Below are 15863 nucleotides of genomic sequence, written 5' to 3' on the forward strand. Positions count from 1 at the left end.
AAAGACAACCCTCCCCCACCTCCCACTCCCCCGCCCCAAGAAAAAAATATCCCAGGGTATGTTTTCGGTGACCTTCTGGGAAATGGGGATTTGGCAACAAGGTCTCTGAGGTGGTGGTGGAAGAAGTTAAGAGTGTGTTTTCCCGTTTGGGGACTCTCTTCCTTGTTGGTTCTTAGTTGTTACTGCCACCAAGGCCTGAGGGCAGTGAGGCTGGGAGAGACCCAGGTAGCTGAACTGGGGCCTTAGCAGGTGTAAGTGCTCTGGGTCCTAGCAGCCCAACAGGTAGACACTCTGGGACTCCAGGCAGATGTAGGAGCCAGAAGCCAGTGGTAGCCAGGCAATGACCACTACCAGAAAGCTGGCCACGGTTTTAAGAAAACAATTAAGGTCCCAGAGATAAAGGCAAGCAGAGAGTCCCCCAACAGATGTTCGGAATTATGTGGCGCTGCAGAGTCCTGTGTCTCCAAGCTCAGGGATGATCCTGTTCTTGGTGGGGAAGGTGTGCTGAGCACGCTTTCCTTAAGAGGCAGACAGCTGACAAGGGGACAGGCTGACAACACTGCAGACAAGCCACAGCAAATGGAAGAGGAGAGGAGGTGTGTGTGGCCATAGGTGGATTCTGGCACGCTACACCCACCTTGGCCTCCCCTCCAGGAAACAGTCAAATAGGGAAGTCCCTGGGACCTTTCATTTGTAGACAAACTGGTTTGGTTGTTTAAATTATGATACCGCCTAACTATGGTTCTAGGCTCATGTCCCTTGTCCCTCAAATGCAAGTATGCAACCATGGGGGCTGTTTTCATGTCCTGATTGCTAATAGACGTAAATATAGAGAAATGGCAGCTGCCGCTTATGAAGCACTTACTGTGTGTCAGGCACAGTGTATAACAGTAACGATCCTGAGAGGTTGGGATTGTAACTTCCATTTGGCAAATAAAGAAAACAAGGCTTGGAGAAGTTGTACAACTTGCCTAAGGTAACCAGCTAGTAAGAGCTGGGATTCAACCTAGATTGTCTGGACCCAAAATCCAATGCTCTTAAGGACTACCACATGTGTGGCTGCCATAAAGATGTGCCTAGCAGACCTCCGGCTGACTGGAACTGACCAGGCGCCCCAGGGCTACATTTTGAGCCCAAACTGGCATTGGCGCAAGGTTCTGGCAGCACCGCCCCCCCCCCCCGCCCTGCTCCCAGCCAACGACCGAGATGGCAGGGCTACTACAGCAGGCTGGCTCCTGGGGGACATGGGACTCATCCAGTGGCCACCTTCAGCTTGAGAGCTCCTTGAGAGGCTTGTGGAACTTCCCTTAGACTGCTCAGTGGTCTAGGACGCTTGTACCCATCCTTCCTTCCCCCTCTTCTTTATCTGGCCTCAGACCATGTGATGGTTTCCCTGTTTTTCCTCTCCATCTTCTGTCACAGGTACTTTCCCTAATGTAATATTTCCCTGGCTTTCCTTCCCATTTTCTGCCACAGGTACTTTCCCTGATGTAATCCTTGCTTGTTTAATTCCATTTCAGTGTTTGCTTCTCAGAAGACCTGGACTCACACAGTGTGTGTACCATGTCAAATCTCCAGGGCAGCTTGGCTTAGCCTGCTAGCTAGACTGTGCGGGGCGGGGCGGGGTGTGTGTGTGTGTGTGTGTGTGTGTGTCAATTTCCTGTTTCTCTCCAGATCCCGCACTAAAAGCCCCATGGCACAAAGCCCGGTGTTGGTTCTCCCTGTTGTATTTTCTCCTTAGTAGTTACTTAGGTGATCAGTCTTATCTTATTATTGATTCATCCATTCATGTAAGAAGCATTTATTGATTTTCACTATGTTCTAGGCTCTGGGGATCAAAAGACGAATGTCAGGGAATCTGCCCTCAAAGGAATCACAGTCTAGTGGAAGAACAATTTGGTCAGCAGATCAACAATACTAATTGCTAAGACTCTCCAGTGCTTACTCTCTGTCAGGCATTCTTCGGGTGTTGTATATGAATCAACTCATGATATACTTACAGCTATTGTGGGAGATAGGTGGTATGATGATTTCCATTGGCACACGGGGCAGCCTAGGCACAGAGAGGGAAGTGGCAGAGCTGCGTCTGGATGTGGGCAGAGCTCTTGCACTTACTGCTCTTCTCCACTGCCCCTGACTGGGCTGCTTGTTCTAACCGGGTGTGACCATGCCTGGGGACGCAGGCTTCCATTTCTAATAGAAAGTCGCCATCGACTGCCACGGTGAGAACCATCTTGCTGGATGACCTGGTGGGCCCAGGACACCTCTTTTGTTGTGGAGAATCACGGCTTGCTGCCTGTGCCTGGGAGTAGCCTGATCTCTGTTGTTTGCTGTCTCCCTGGCTACCTGGAGCATCCCTGAGCCGTTGAACATTCACTTCCTGGGTCTGGCTCTGGACGGATGCAGAGATACGCTCCTGCCTATTTCTACATGAGCACTCGTTTTGTAGAACTCTCATTCAGCAGATGAGTACTAACAAGAATAATAAATACTTACCTTTGGCACTTTTCAGTTTTCCAAGGGCTTCTGCGTTTGTCACTTAATCCCAAGTATGAATATGCTCATTTTAAAGGAGAGGAAATTGAAGCTTAGAAAAGTCACGATTACCCCGTCAGTGGTAGCAGTGGGACTTGAATCTCGGCCCCTGTGGTTTTACTGACTGCATTTTTCCCGAGTCCCACCAACAGCTGCATTTATGTTGCTAGAAAATAGGTTATAATATCTATAGAGCCTTGCCTTTAGTGCACAGGTTTTAATTGCTAGGGTGGGAGGCAATCAGCAGCCCCTGGGTTAAAGGAGTTTCTATTTTGCTCCATAATTATTTAAGCAATTTGGAGTGCCATCTTGTTGTTTTATATTTTTTTAAAGGTGATCACTGAGGAGAAGCATGCCCCCACCCCAACTTGACCATGCTGTGAGTCCAGATGCAGCGTTTCAGGTTGAGGAGGGAAAGTTGCGCTTCCTAAAAACGGAAAGTGAAACTGACCAGTCCAATTTTGTAGTTCTAGCTGGGTAGAATGCTAACAGTCAGCAGGAGTGGGAAAAGTAAACCTCACCTCAGCCTTTCTTATAAGCGTGACAGTGGAGTGGTAGAGAGGAAAAGCAAAAGAAGTTTTTGTCACAATTTCCTAAGCTCATTTCTATTATCAAGAGGTGCCTGAGTGGCTCAGTCTGTTAAGCATCTGCCTTCAGCTCCGGTCATGATCTCAGGGTCCTGGGATCTGGCCCGAAGTCCATTCCCTGCTCAGCAGGGAGTCTGCTTCTCCCTCTGCCTCCCCACCACCCCGCCCCCTGCTCGTGCTTTCTCTCTCCCTCTCTTTCTCAAATTAAAAAAAAAAAAAAAAGTTGCCTTTGGCCTCTCAGCTCTTGGCTGGGTCAAAATAAACTGCATTTTTGTGGCCTGCCTCAGACAAAGCCCATTTGTCTATCCTCACACCAGTAAATCCAGACATCAATGTCTGTTTAGATTAGAATTGATTCCTGAACCCGGAAACTCAAAAGAGGCTGTTTAAAGAGTAGTTATTAATGGCCGCATTACAAGCCTGTGTCCTGCCATTTGAACGAAATTTACATAGAGAGAGGAAGCACATTTATAAGTATCGGAAAGAGATGAAGAAAGAGGAAATCTTCACGGGGGCTGTGGTACCTCCTGCTTGGTTAGCAACACTGGGGTTTCCTGAACGATGAAACAGGGGCCTGCAGGCTCCAGCCCTGGGAGTCCTGGTGAAAACCCTTCTTCCCAGTGGTGGCTTTTGGAACGCAGGTATGGACCAGTGCTTCTTAAGGGTCTTGATAAACTTAGCCCATGAAAGCTGTGCTGGGAGCATCCCCGGAGATGCTGGGTCCAGGGTTGACGTGGCTTTCTGCAACCCTTCCCAGATTTATGTCAGAGACTGGGTGAGAGAACTTCCATCTGTGGCCAGGAAGCAGCTCACCCGGAGGAATTATTTCTCCACTGGGTCCTCTTTCTTGAGATCAGCCATTCCTTCAGCCAGGGAACTGGTTAGGAGATGGGAGCCTTGAGTTCTAAATGTGGTTCTACCATTAAACCCGCTGCTGGTGACCGAGGGCGAGTCAGTTCACGTCCTCGTGCATTCCGTTTGCCATCTGCAAAGTGGGAGATAGTCACATTGGTCACAGGTACTTGAGGCCGCTGAAAGGAAGAAATGAGAACGAATTAAACCCTTCTGAGACACTTATTTGGTGTGAAAACTCCAAATAAGCCCTGGCTTCTTGGATGAGAATGGAGTAGTTTGGCTGGTGTACTCAGGGAAGTTTCCTGGAGGTTGAACTTGGGAGGCGACTGGAGAGGCCCAGCAAGGCTGAGGATCACGAGTGCTGTTGTCAGGGTCTCTTTGGTTGTCATGGCAGCCTCAGCTGTGGGGCTATTTTTATTTTAGCTGAAGAGCACGTAGGGTGCTGTTGAGGAGGGGCAGGGAAGAGCCGTCATCTTTTGCTTTAGAGCAAAACAAAACTAACACTTTGAATGGTTCACTTAGAGCCACTGGGTGGGGGTTAGATAGAGATCTCAGAGACCTGAGGTCTCCTCTCCTCCTGCCCAGCTCCCTTGTCCTGAACTTCAAGTACCTGGAGGAGGGCCGGAGGAATTACCTGGTGAAGGAAGGAGAAAGGATTCCTTGTCTTTGTGAGTTGGTGGACAAGACTGGTGTTGATGTATATAGGAGAGTCCTGATCCAGACAGAACCCTCTACCTAGTGCTGCAGATCCACTGATGTGTAATGAAACCAGGCAGCCTCAGGAATCTGCAGCTGGCACAGAACATCTGGATGGCAAAGCAGGTTGGATGTGACAGGTGAGCTGGCGAGTGTTGGGAAAGTCAGCAACACCGACTGCCTCAGGCAGTCAGCCTGGGCTTGCGGGAGGAGTGGACTCGTTCTTGCTCCTCCTTTCTCTTCCTTCCTCCTTGTTTCCAGGGAGGCAGAGTGGCTGCCATGGGTTTATCTAAAGTCTGAGCTGGGGATATGCCCGCAGGACTCTCCTTACCTTTTCGGCATCGTGAGGATGATGATGGTGATGAAGGTGACAAGGATAATGATTGGTGTCACTTTAATGAACTCACACTAACACCACTAAATAATCCTACCCGCCCTCCGACTTTAATGCCAGTAAGATATGCGGTGGGTAAGGCATCCCTCTGACTCTCCTACCATCATTCTGACTGATGACTGTGTGTGACTTTGCCCGGAGTTGGTGACTTGCGGCTTGGGTATAGTTGTCACTGTGTTGGGAGCATTTTAAGTGAAAGGGGTTCATCGGACAGGAAATTCAGTACCCATTAACTAAGGTGGGTAAACAAGGGGGGAGAAAGACCCATGGGTGATGACTAAAATGAATAAGCAGTCTTGATGTTTGCCAGGAAGCAGGGGGTGGGAGGGGTATTGAAACTCAAAACCTGAGTCCCACCACTGCAAACCTCTCACCTCACCCCAGAACCCACATGCTCTTGCAGGGAGAGCAAAAACTCCTTCATTTGGATCCACACATTTGGAATTTGGGGATGAGGCCAGGCCTGAGGTCTCCCTTTGTGCTTTCGAAGGACAAAATAATAACCATGACACTGATTTTCTAAGCTAATAGCTTAGAAACAAGATACATGGTAGGAGCAATGTTTGGTCTACTTAAGAATCATTTTTTTAAGCATTTTGTGAATCATGCTTGTGGTATACTTTCAGACATCAGGTTAATTATAGCGTCTCATTTGCTCATGAAAGCAGATAGAGCAGGATGTTGGCTTGGTAACAGTTTGTTAGCCACTGGTTTATGTTGTTATATATTTGGAGGCACTGTTTGCTCAGGGTGTGATGGGTGGTCAGCCACTCCCCTTCTCGATTCTGACTAAGATTTATAAAAGAGCTGACATATTCTGCTTGTGTCTCTGGAATTATTTCAGAAAACAAGCAAAGTTATTCCACTTTTAGAAAAATGAAGCTGTATTTTCAGTCTATATTTTATAGACTTTCCTTTTCTCATGAATAGTGTTTGCTGACAGGTCTTTGATATACAACTGAAGTCCTTGAATGGCATTCAGGGTCCTCTCTGACCCTCAGGTTCCCTTTCCCCTCTCACCCTGTATACAAGGTGCCCGCACATTGCTTCCTGTAGCTCCAACACATCATTTACTGTCAAGTATTTGTGCCTTTGATCATGCTCTTACCTCTGCCAGGAAAGTCATTCTGACCACCATGTCCGCCTTCTCTGTGCCTTTCAAGGCCTTACTTGCCATTTCTTTGGGGATGTCCATCCTACTTTGATCCTCTGTTGGCCATAAACTGTATTTTATTTATAAATTCCTGCTTATCCCTCATAATTTTGTTTTGAAGTTATTCCTGTTCTCATTTGTCTCTGGAAGTTGAGAGAAGCTTTCCCGTGTTTCTCACCTACGTGGTCCCCCCAAATGTCAGAAAGGCCAGAAATGTTCTCACCCCTACATTTCTTGGGGGTCCTAGGATAGGCTTTGAATATTTGTAATTCGTGTGTAGGCAATGAACGTATGTTGAAGGAATAAAGGAATGAGTTATGATTTATTTTATTAATTTAAATGGAAATGTACCTTTTTCACTGAAGGGTAATCTCAGCATCCAAATGCTATTTGACTCAAAGTAAGTTAATTTGCCTTCTTCATCCTTCAGGACGTTTTTCTCAACTTTCTGAACTTCTGTTCTATTTTTCCTGTGCTAGCACTTTTTAAATACTTGGAACCTTAACTTACTTCATTGAGGTATATTTATGGTCTCACCACACAGGCTGGTGCTTGCTGGTAAGGGATTCCGTAGTTCTCCTAGGTTTTCCACAAGGAGCCTCCTCTTTCCAGTTCAGCTGTAAGCTGCTGCTGCTTCTTCTTCTTCTTTTTTTTTTTTTTAAGATTTTATTTATTTGAGACAGACGAGAGAGAGAGAGAGAGAGAGAGAGAGCATGAGCAGGGGTGGGATGGGGCAGGGAACAGCAGGGAGGGAGAGGGAGAAGCAGATTCCCCACCGAGCAGGGAGCCTGACACGGGGCTGGATCCCAGGACCCTGGGATCATGACTTGAATCAAAGGCAGGTGCTTAACCGACTGAGCCACCCAGGCGCCCCATCAGCTGTAACCTTCTTAAGGCCAAGACTATAGAGCACACACTCTTGGGACTCCTCAGTGGGTCCCGCGTCAGACAGATTCAGTAGATAGTTGCTAGGTGATTTGGAAGCTGGGGCTTCAGGATGTTTTATGTCCGGCTTTCAGATATCTTGTCTTACAGTTTCATCATGGTGGCTTGGGTAGGATGGGTGAGAATCATAATACTTGAGAAGTTTCATCCTGAGTGGGAAAGCCACTGGAAGTTTCTCCAGACTTCAGGCAACTCTCTATATTCCTGCCTCATCTGTGTGACGGTTAAATTTGGGTTCCTGACCCGAGATGCAAATGCAGAAGGAACATGGCCCCTTTCTTTCATGGACCCTGCCACCTAGGTTGCTTGGCTCTTCATTTCTGTATTCTTCTAAGAAATCTTTGACTCTTCTTCACTCTTTCTTTTATCAGCTGCACCGGAAATCTTGGACACAGTTGATGATCTTCTCCTGTTTCATTCCAGCCCACGGATATACATTCCCCAATGACCCCAGCTGGACCGGCCCCAACGATCATTTCTGTTTCATTCCATTTGGGGCTAGATTGGTGGAAAGTTTTTCATTCTCTGCTAAAATGTGTCTCCTTAATTTCTTTCTTTGTTCACTTTCTTTTTCCTTTTCATCTAAAACTTGAAGAAAATAATTCCACATGTTTATGCTACAGGTCTTCTTCCTCCCTTCCTCCCTTCACTTTACCTTATTTTAAACATCACTAATAAATTTAGCTTAACAGAATGGAAACAATATAGCATAATTCAGCTTTCCTCAAACTTTGGTCATTTGAGAATCATCAACATGGTTTTTGGTTCATCTTTTTCAACAGATTTATTTATTTATTTATTTATTTATTTATTTATTTATTTATTTATGTTTTTAACAGTTTTATTGAGATATTTATTTATATTTATACAAGTTTTATTGAGATATAATTCATATGCCATACAATTCATCCATTTAAAGTGTAAAATTCAATTTTTTTTGGTATGTTAAATTACCAATTTTTTTAATGTGGCAACATATATATAACCTAATATTTGTCATTTTAACCAATTATAAGTATACAATTCAGTGACATTAATTACATTCACAGTGTTGCACAGCCATTACCACAGTCTATGTCCATTGTACTAGCAACAATATTTTCTTTGAGTCATTTCATGGTTTTTTACTTAAGTAAATTTATTTTAAAAGGAAACTGTGCCACTATCGTGGAAAAACCGGTTATTTCTTAATATAAGAAGAAGGTAACTTTAAAAATAAAGATAGTAAAAAATCAAATGGTGGTATTAAGTTTTATAAGTGGTATTAAGTACTATAAACAATGGTATATAGTAAATGCCGCCGGTAAGTTCTACTGGATACTCATGCCTACAGAAAGAAGTCTGTGGGCTTAAGGACTTGTCCTCACCATAGTACCACGGGAGAAAAAGAGAAGCATGTGAAAGAGATATTCCAGGCATCCTCTTAACCATACAAGGTTAAGGCAAGAAGGCAAGAAGGCTTGCCTTCTTCTCTATATAAGTGGGGTTGGAAAAATTGAAAGGGGATTGCTTTCTGCCATATGGTTCAGTGTCACTGAATATTTGCTGTACACTTTGGAATCATCTATACAGCAGGTTACATGGTTCACAGTGTGGAATACACTACCAGAGTGCATGAGAGCATGGATTTGGGGGTTACATTTTCATACGGGAAGCACCTATGTGATTTGGACGACTTACTTAGATTTCTGTGCCCCAGTTTTCTCATCTGTGAAATGGGCAGAATCATATCAATCCCTTAGTTGTGATAAAATGGAATCATAAATGTTAAGGGTTTTGCCTGGTTCCTGGTATATAGTAAATGCTCAACAAACATGGTTGTTTTAATGAATGACCCTTGTTTATGGTTTTCTCAGAGCTTAGCATTACCTTACAAGAGAAGTTAGCTTGTATATTCTGAAAAAACTCTCCAAGATCAGCAAGCACCATTCTCTGGCCGTCCTGCAGGCTGTCAAAAAGCCGTGGTCCTGACTGAGTGCCAGACAATGCACAGAAAAAAGAGCAAACTTAATGGTCTGAAAACTTAATTGGAAAGAAAGAGAATGCAGCCTTGGGTCAAGGACCCTTGAGCTCACAAGACCCTGGCTGATTCCATTGGTGTTCAGTGTCTCTTAACTTAAACCCCATCCTTGGCATGTGCCTATTGGCTCTGGTGGCAGGTCACAGCACATCTAACCCAAGACCAAGCGTCATGGCTCAGAACAGGGCAGCACCATCAGGCGTCGGTGAGTGAAAGCCTGCATGGTGTCTCCTGCCCTGCAGCCACAGCCCCACACCAGGAATAGCAAGTGAGAGCTGCTTCCTGCCCTCCACCCGTCTACAAACCAGACAGGGCACGGACCTCTGGGGGCGAATTCCCGCTGGCTCGCTGCCTTCCATCCTTCAGGCACAGGGTTTCCATCTATTAGAAGAGAATAAGGTATTGATTCCTATCTCCCAGTGTTGTCATATTAAATGAGATTAAGACTATCAAGCAGTCACCACAATGTTCAATAAAGGGTAACTTCTGTTGTTATTATTAGTAGGGAGGGGTCCGTCACCAGCACGCTCACCGAGTTAGAGCTGCTCCGTGGCGCGTGGTGGCCGTACGGCTGCACACTCACACATTTCAGTCACAATTCACGGAGTTTGTCGGCCCAAACAATATAGAGACTCCCTCGTAAAGGAGAAAATTATGAACCTTTAGTCTTGACAGATTATTCTGATATTTTTAAATATGTATAAACATACTCATCTCCTTATGTTTGGGGTTCTTTCCCAACTCTGAAAGCAACACATGAGCAAGATACCAATATAGGTTTGAAATAAAGAAAAGGCACGCGGACAGGCTCATTTTCCCAGATGATGCTGGTTTATTGCAGCAACATCATGAGCATGGCATGAGGCTGAGGTGCTCGATCATTCCACTGAGGGGGCTTGTTGCAGCTCCCCTGTGTTATACTGGGACTTGGATCTCCCACCACATTTCTCTGTATGAAGTGGTATACAGGGAAACCTTCTGGTGTTCATGTGGCTCAGATGCCTCCTTTACCTTTATCGCCCTGCCCCCTCTCTCCTTTCCTCATTGGCCCCTGACATCTAGCATAGCACCACCTAGCTGTGGACACACTCACACACATGCACCCGTGCACTCGAGCACACGCATGCACCACAGTCCTGTGGCAGGACCCAGTTATAACATGGTCATCCTGATAATCTGGAATGTCTTTGCATCTTATTTTAGAGGAACTGTCATCCAAATGAAAGGCCTGGGCACAAATTCTCATAAGGACTATATCCGAAGCCTTTTGGGAGATGCCAGTTTGAGAAACATGGATTCACATCTGGCCCAAATCCCCAGAGTATTTGGAGCAGCCTCCAAAATGAAACACAATATTAAAAAAGACAGATAGGCAAGACCAAGGTCCTGGATGATAGCGTAACAGGAGTTAAGAACCAAAACTGTCAGTCAGTTATCTGGCAGCAAGGGCAAAAAGTGAAACATCCCACATTAGCCTGTTCTGGTCTAATGGGAGAAAACAGGCAAGTTCTCTGAAGAGACAAACTTCCTGCCTCTGAATCCAAGGAGTATTTGCCATATGGGTCCTTTATAGAAGAGACTTTGGGGAGCCAGATGCACCAAGAAAGTCTTTGTCTAGAATTTCTCCAGAGTTCCTGTGGACCTCATAAAAGCTGAGAGAATATTGTTCAATGTTAAAGGAGTGAGGACAGTATTGGTGTCTTAATAATATTTTACATTAGGGGGATCCTCAGGGTTTTCAGAGTGCCTTCACTCAAACATTTCTTATTTGAGTCCCAGCACAGCACCTTATCTTCAAGGTGGGGAGGGTCACAAGGGATCTGCATCCTTAAGTGGCCAAGCTTGGTGCCATCTCTGTCAGGTGGGTTTCAGTGATGCTTATGCCTGGGTTAGAATTTCCTTCAAGGAAAACTTGGGTGTGCTGAAGTGGGCGGGGGCCCCCAGCCCAGTCTTGTAGCGGGCCCTGGAAGAGGCAGCTGTGGGTAAATGGTGGTGTTGTCAGTCAGACTCCAGAATCAGCCTCAGGATGAATGGCATCTTGCCTGACTTCCTCAAATGAATTAGCTGCCAGGAGTGAATTCATTTCAGGTGACTGAATGAATAGACCTACTGGAAGGAACTGTTTATATGGCCCATCTGAACGCTGGGGAATATCTGCCAAGTGTTGTACTGTTAGGGTCGATCTCATTTGTGCCAAGCTAGTGACACGATTCACCACAAGATTCAGTGGCTGCTTTCTCTTTACCCAACCCCCATTATCCAAGTGCTTTCTCCTTGTATAAACTCTGGAGAAAGGTTGGAAGGTGGAAAGGAAGGAAGAAAAGAGGGAGGGAAGAAGGTGGGCCAAGCACAGATTTTGTTCTGACCTTTTCAATGCATTTCTCTTTATATAGTTATACCCTACACTATAAGATATATGGTTTTATATCCTGCTTTGTTGCTTAACATAATGTCATAGCTTCTACTTGAAACTCTTTGAAAATAATATTTTTTTTTAAAAGATTTTATTGTCAGAGAGAGAGAGTACAGGCAGGGGGAGGGGCAGGCAGAGCGAGAAGCAGATTCCATGCTGAGCAAGAAGCCCGAAGCGGGACTTGATCCCAGGACTCTGGGATCATGACCTGAGCCAAAGGCAGATGCTTGACCGACTGAGCCACCCAGATGTCCCCAAAATAGTATTTTTAAATATTCTTTCATCAGACAGTGAAGTTGTTGTCCACTTTTCACCGATGCAAAGAATGATTTAGCAGACATCTTGGTTCATTGTCTTTATCTGCATTTTGAACATTTATTTTCCTACTTAAGAGAAATTTTTAGTGGAATTATATGCCAAAGGATATGAACATTTTATTTATTTTATTTTTTTAAAAGATTTTATTTATTTGACAGAGAGAGACACAGCGAGAGAGGGAACACAAGCAGGGGGAGTGGGAGAGGGAGGAGCAGGCCTCCTGCCGAGCAGGGAGCCCGATGCGGGGCTCGAACCCAGGACCCTGGGATCATGACCTGAACCGAAGGCAGACGCTTAACGACTGAGTCACCCAGGCGCCCCAGATATGAACATTTTAAAGACTTTCTCTTTCTCTGTATATAGACATACACTGTTCCAGAAAGATCTTATCAGTTTATACTTCCCTCAGCATCAAATGAGAGTAAGTTATCTGTCTTCCCTTGCCTTCAAACATTTCCTAATTTGAAAAGGTAGAAGAGTAATATGTAATTTTTATTTTCATTTCCATGATAATCAGTGATAATGAATGTTTTTTTTTTCTTTTTTTAGATGGGGAGGTAATTTGTATTTCTTCCTTTGTGAATTATCTACTTATTGGGTGTTTTTAAAGAGATTTCTATGATCTCTTCATTTATTAAGGAGATTAGCCCCTTGGCTAATGTTTATTGGCATGTTTGTTTCAAATTTTAAACCAGTTTGTGATTTGCCATTGGATTTTTTGTTAACAACTGTATTGAGGTATAATTCATATAACATACAAGTTACCCATTTTTTCAAAATTTTATTTAAATTCTATTAATTACCGTATAGTGTGTTAATAGTTTCAGAGGTAGAGTTCAGTGATTCATCAGTTGCATATCACACCCAGTGCTCATTCCATCAAACAAGTTACCGATTTAAAGTGTACAATTCAGTGGATTTTTTTGAGTATTCACAGACTTGTGCAGCTATCACCATAATTAATTCTAGAATATTTTCATACCCTCAAAAAGGAAACTGCGTACCCTTAACTATCATCCCCCAAGCCCAACTCTCTCACCAAGCCCCCCAGCCCTAGGCAACCACTAATCTACTTTTTGTCTCTATAGATTTGCTTCCTATGGACATATCATATATTTGGAATCACACAGTATGTGGTCTTTTGTGGCTGGCTTCTTTCACTCAGCATCATGTTTTCCTTTTTCCTTTCTTTCTTTTTTTTAAATGATTTTATTTATTTATTTGCCAGAGAGAGAGAGAAAGAGAGCACAAGCAGGGGCAGTGGCAGGCAGAGGGAGAAGCAGGCTCCCTGCTGAGTAAGGAGCCCGATATGGGCCTCAGTACCAGGACCCTGGGATCATGCCCTGAGCCGAAGACAGACTGTTAACCGACTGAGCCACCCAGACGTCCCTCAGCATCGTGTTTTCAGTGTTCAATATTTTATTCCTTTTTATGACTGAATAATATACCATGCTTTGTCTATCCATTCGTTACTTGAGGGACATTTGGGCTGTTTCCACCCTTGGGTATTATGACTAATGCTGCCAAAGCAATATAATTTAGATTTTAGGTTTTTAAAACTTTGTTTACTAAAGTTTTAAATTCATACCAACCCTATTGCTTGTCTAGATTGTATTTCTTTGGTTGTTTAAGATGAACAAATCTTTTCCTAAACCAATGATAAAATTTTCACCTTTTTAATTTTTTTAAAAGATTTTATTTATTTATTTGAGAGAGAAAGAGAGCATGAGCAGGGGGAGGAACAGAGGGAGAGGGAGAAGAGAATTCCCCACTGAACAGGGAACCCCATGGGGCTTGATCCCAGGACTTTGGGATCATGACCTGAGCCAAAGGTACCCGACTAACCGACTAAGCCACCCAGGCGCCCCTCATCTTTTTAATTTTTAAAATCTGTTTTATTTTTCACTTCAGTCTATAATCCATCAAAGCTCTATTTGGGGATATATGAGAATTAGGAGACATCTAAACAGTCCCTCTGGCTCTTCATCCTCCCTCCCCAAATAGGTAACTTTTTCCAGCACCACCTGCCGAGTCATTCTTCTCACCAACCATTTTCTTTATTCTATACTGATTTTTCATGTTTTCTTTATCACATATTAAGTTTTTATGAGAATGAAGCTTGATTTTGGGGTTCTCCATTGTATTTAATTGCTGTTTAATTTTTTATAAATGTAGTATAAAATATGACTACACTTTATTGTTTTTTAAATTTTAGTAAGAGGCATAAAACCTATATAAATGGAATTTTCCTAGATAGGAAATTGGATATTATAAAGAAGAACATTATTGCAACTATAATTTAAAATTCAGTGCAAGAAGAGGGGTTATGTGGCTTGTACTCTGAATTTTATTTGAAAACTGAGGAAGTTTTTTTTCCCCATGATTATTGATTTTGTCAGATTTTCTACTTGTTTTGAGACAATTTTGGTAATTAATATTTTTCTATAAAAATTGTATGGGAAATTTTAAAAATTCTTAGCATAGAGTTTTCATGTCAGTATGTTTCTAAAATTCATCTCCATATCTGTCATTATCATGTCTTTGTCATTGGCTTATTTATATTTTCTCTTTTGTTTCCTCAGTATATTTTCTAGAGCTTTGACTCTTTGGCCAGCTGACTAATAATAGATCAGTAATTTGGGAGAAATGAAGAGTTTTTCTTTTTTTAAGCAATGGACGACTGTACAGTGGGTCTGTCCCAAGGAGCTTATGCCTGTAAAATAGAATAGGGAATTGGCAAGAGTTGATGCCTGGCACTGGACTGCTCAGGGTAGGGTCTGAACAATTCTGGAGGAATTCCAGGGAACTTCTTGCAGTTCTAAGTAACTGAATGGGTGTTTTAAGTGAATGAGGTTATTTTCTTATCCAGGAAGAACCTAAGAAATGGAAAAAATGAGATGGTTCAGGCATCTAGTAATAAAATATTAAAGCTGGATGTGATATAATTATTCAGAAGAAGAATATTAATTATCACTGATCTTTTTGGCTCTTTCCTAAACAGGCTCCCTTAGTGGGTGGTTGTTGCTTGGGTGGTGTGTATGGCTCTGTCCATGGGGATGGGTCCTGGCTGTTGTAGGAGTCACCCATCAAGGAGAGAAGGCAGCAGGGAAGGGCAGATCCGGCGGAGAAAATGGCAGCCTCCGTTAACATGGCTGGAGAGCAGGGAGGCAGGGAGGATACTGCAGTTAGCCTTTGAGGGGGATAATTAGCACTGATAAAGGAGTCTGTAGGATTGGAAAGGAAAGGAGAGCTATAGCAGATTGATGGCTCTGATACCTAGTGAAAACCAGTATCAACCCTCCTGGGAACTCCCAGGGTTCTTGGCCTTGTCTCTTAGCACTAAATTCTGCTGGGATTCCTGTTGTGCAAGCAAGGTCAGAGACCTGGCTGCGTCTGCCAGGCCTTGTGGAATAGTGAGTCATGGGGGAAATCCCAGAGAGGGGAAGAGCAGCAGGAGTGTGCCTCCTTCCCATCACAGTCTGGGGCCGTGCAGAGGCATCTGTCAGCTGACAGATGTCAGGCTCTAGGATGAGACCACCGTCCAAGGCTGTGGGGTTTGTAAGCTGCATATCTGGGAAGCCTTGGTCCTCTCCCCAGCCTGAGCAGGTCCTGGAGGTCCTTGCCTCACAGTTACAGCAATAGGACACGATGGTGCCTTGCCCCCTTAGCGCAGCTCCACCACCTCAGCCTTCATGGTCATGGGAGCACAGCCTCTCCCCTGGTATGACCTGAGGTCTAGTGTGCAAGCCTATGGGTGCAGCTTTCTTGGGGACACATCAATGGCCTGATGCACCACCCCGGCATTCTACTAGGACTGAGTGCTGTGAGCTCTGCCGGTGGCCACCTCCTTCCCTGGGAGGCCAGCCTTGTGGGAGTCAGCCAAGAGAACCCCTACCTCTCACTGGACCTGCCCTTTTAGATTGTGGGCTCTCAGAAGGCAGGACTGA

At 44.3% G+C, this 15863-nt stretch overlaps 1 protein-coding gene across 7 annotated transcripts in view; it reads left to right on the forward strand.

The window, feature by feature from the left end:
- Positions 1-15863, forward strand: part of PIK3AP1 (phosphoinositide-3-kinase adaptor protein 1) — a 127676-nt gene that overhangs the window by 47624 nt on the left and 64189 nt on the right. The window contains exon 1 of one of the 7 annotated variants that reach the window (XM_088020005.1): positions 3681-3763. The exons of 5 other annotated variants lie outside the window; for them this stretch is intronic. The gene's annotated coding sequence lies outside the window, so the exon portion shown is untranslated. Of the gene's footprint in view, positions 1-3680; positions 3764-4466; positions 4814-15863 lie in introns of those variants that run through there. One more of the 7 variants, XM_088020004.1, reaches the window with a different exon arrangement.

This window comes from Eumetopias jubatus, unplaced genomic scaffold, assembly GCF_037043125.1.
Source record: "Eumetopias jubatus isolate StellerSeaLion01/CBP00866 unplaced genomic scaffold, mEumJub1_p1.0 scaffold_17, whole genome shotgun sequence".
Lineage (NCBI taxonomy): Eukaryota > Metazoa > Chordata > Mammalia > Carnivora > Otariidae > Eumetopias > Eumetopias jubatus.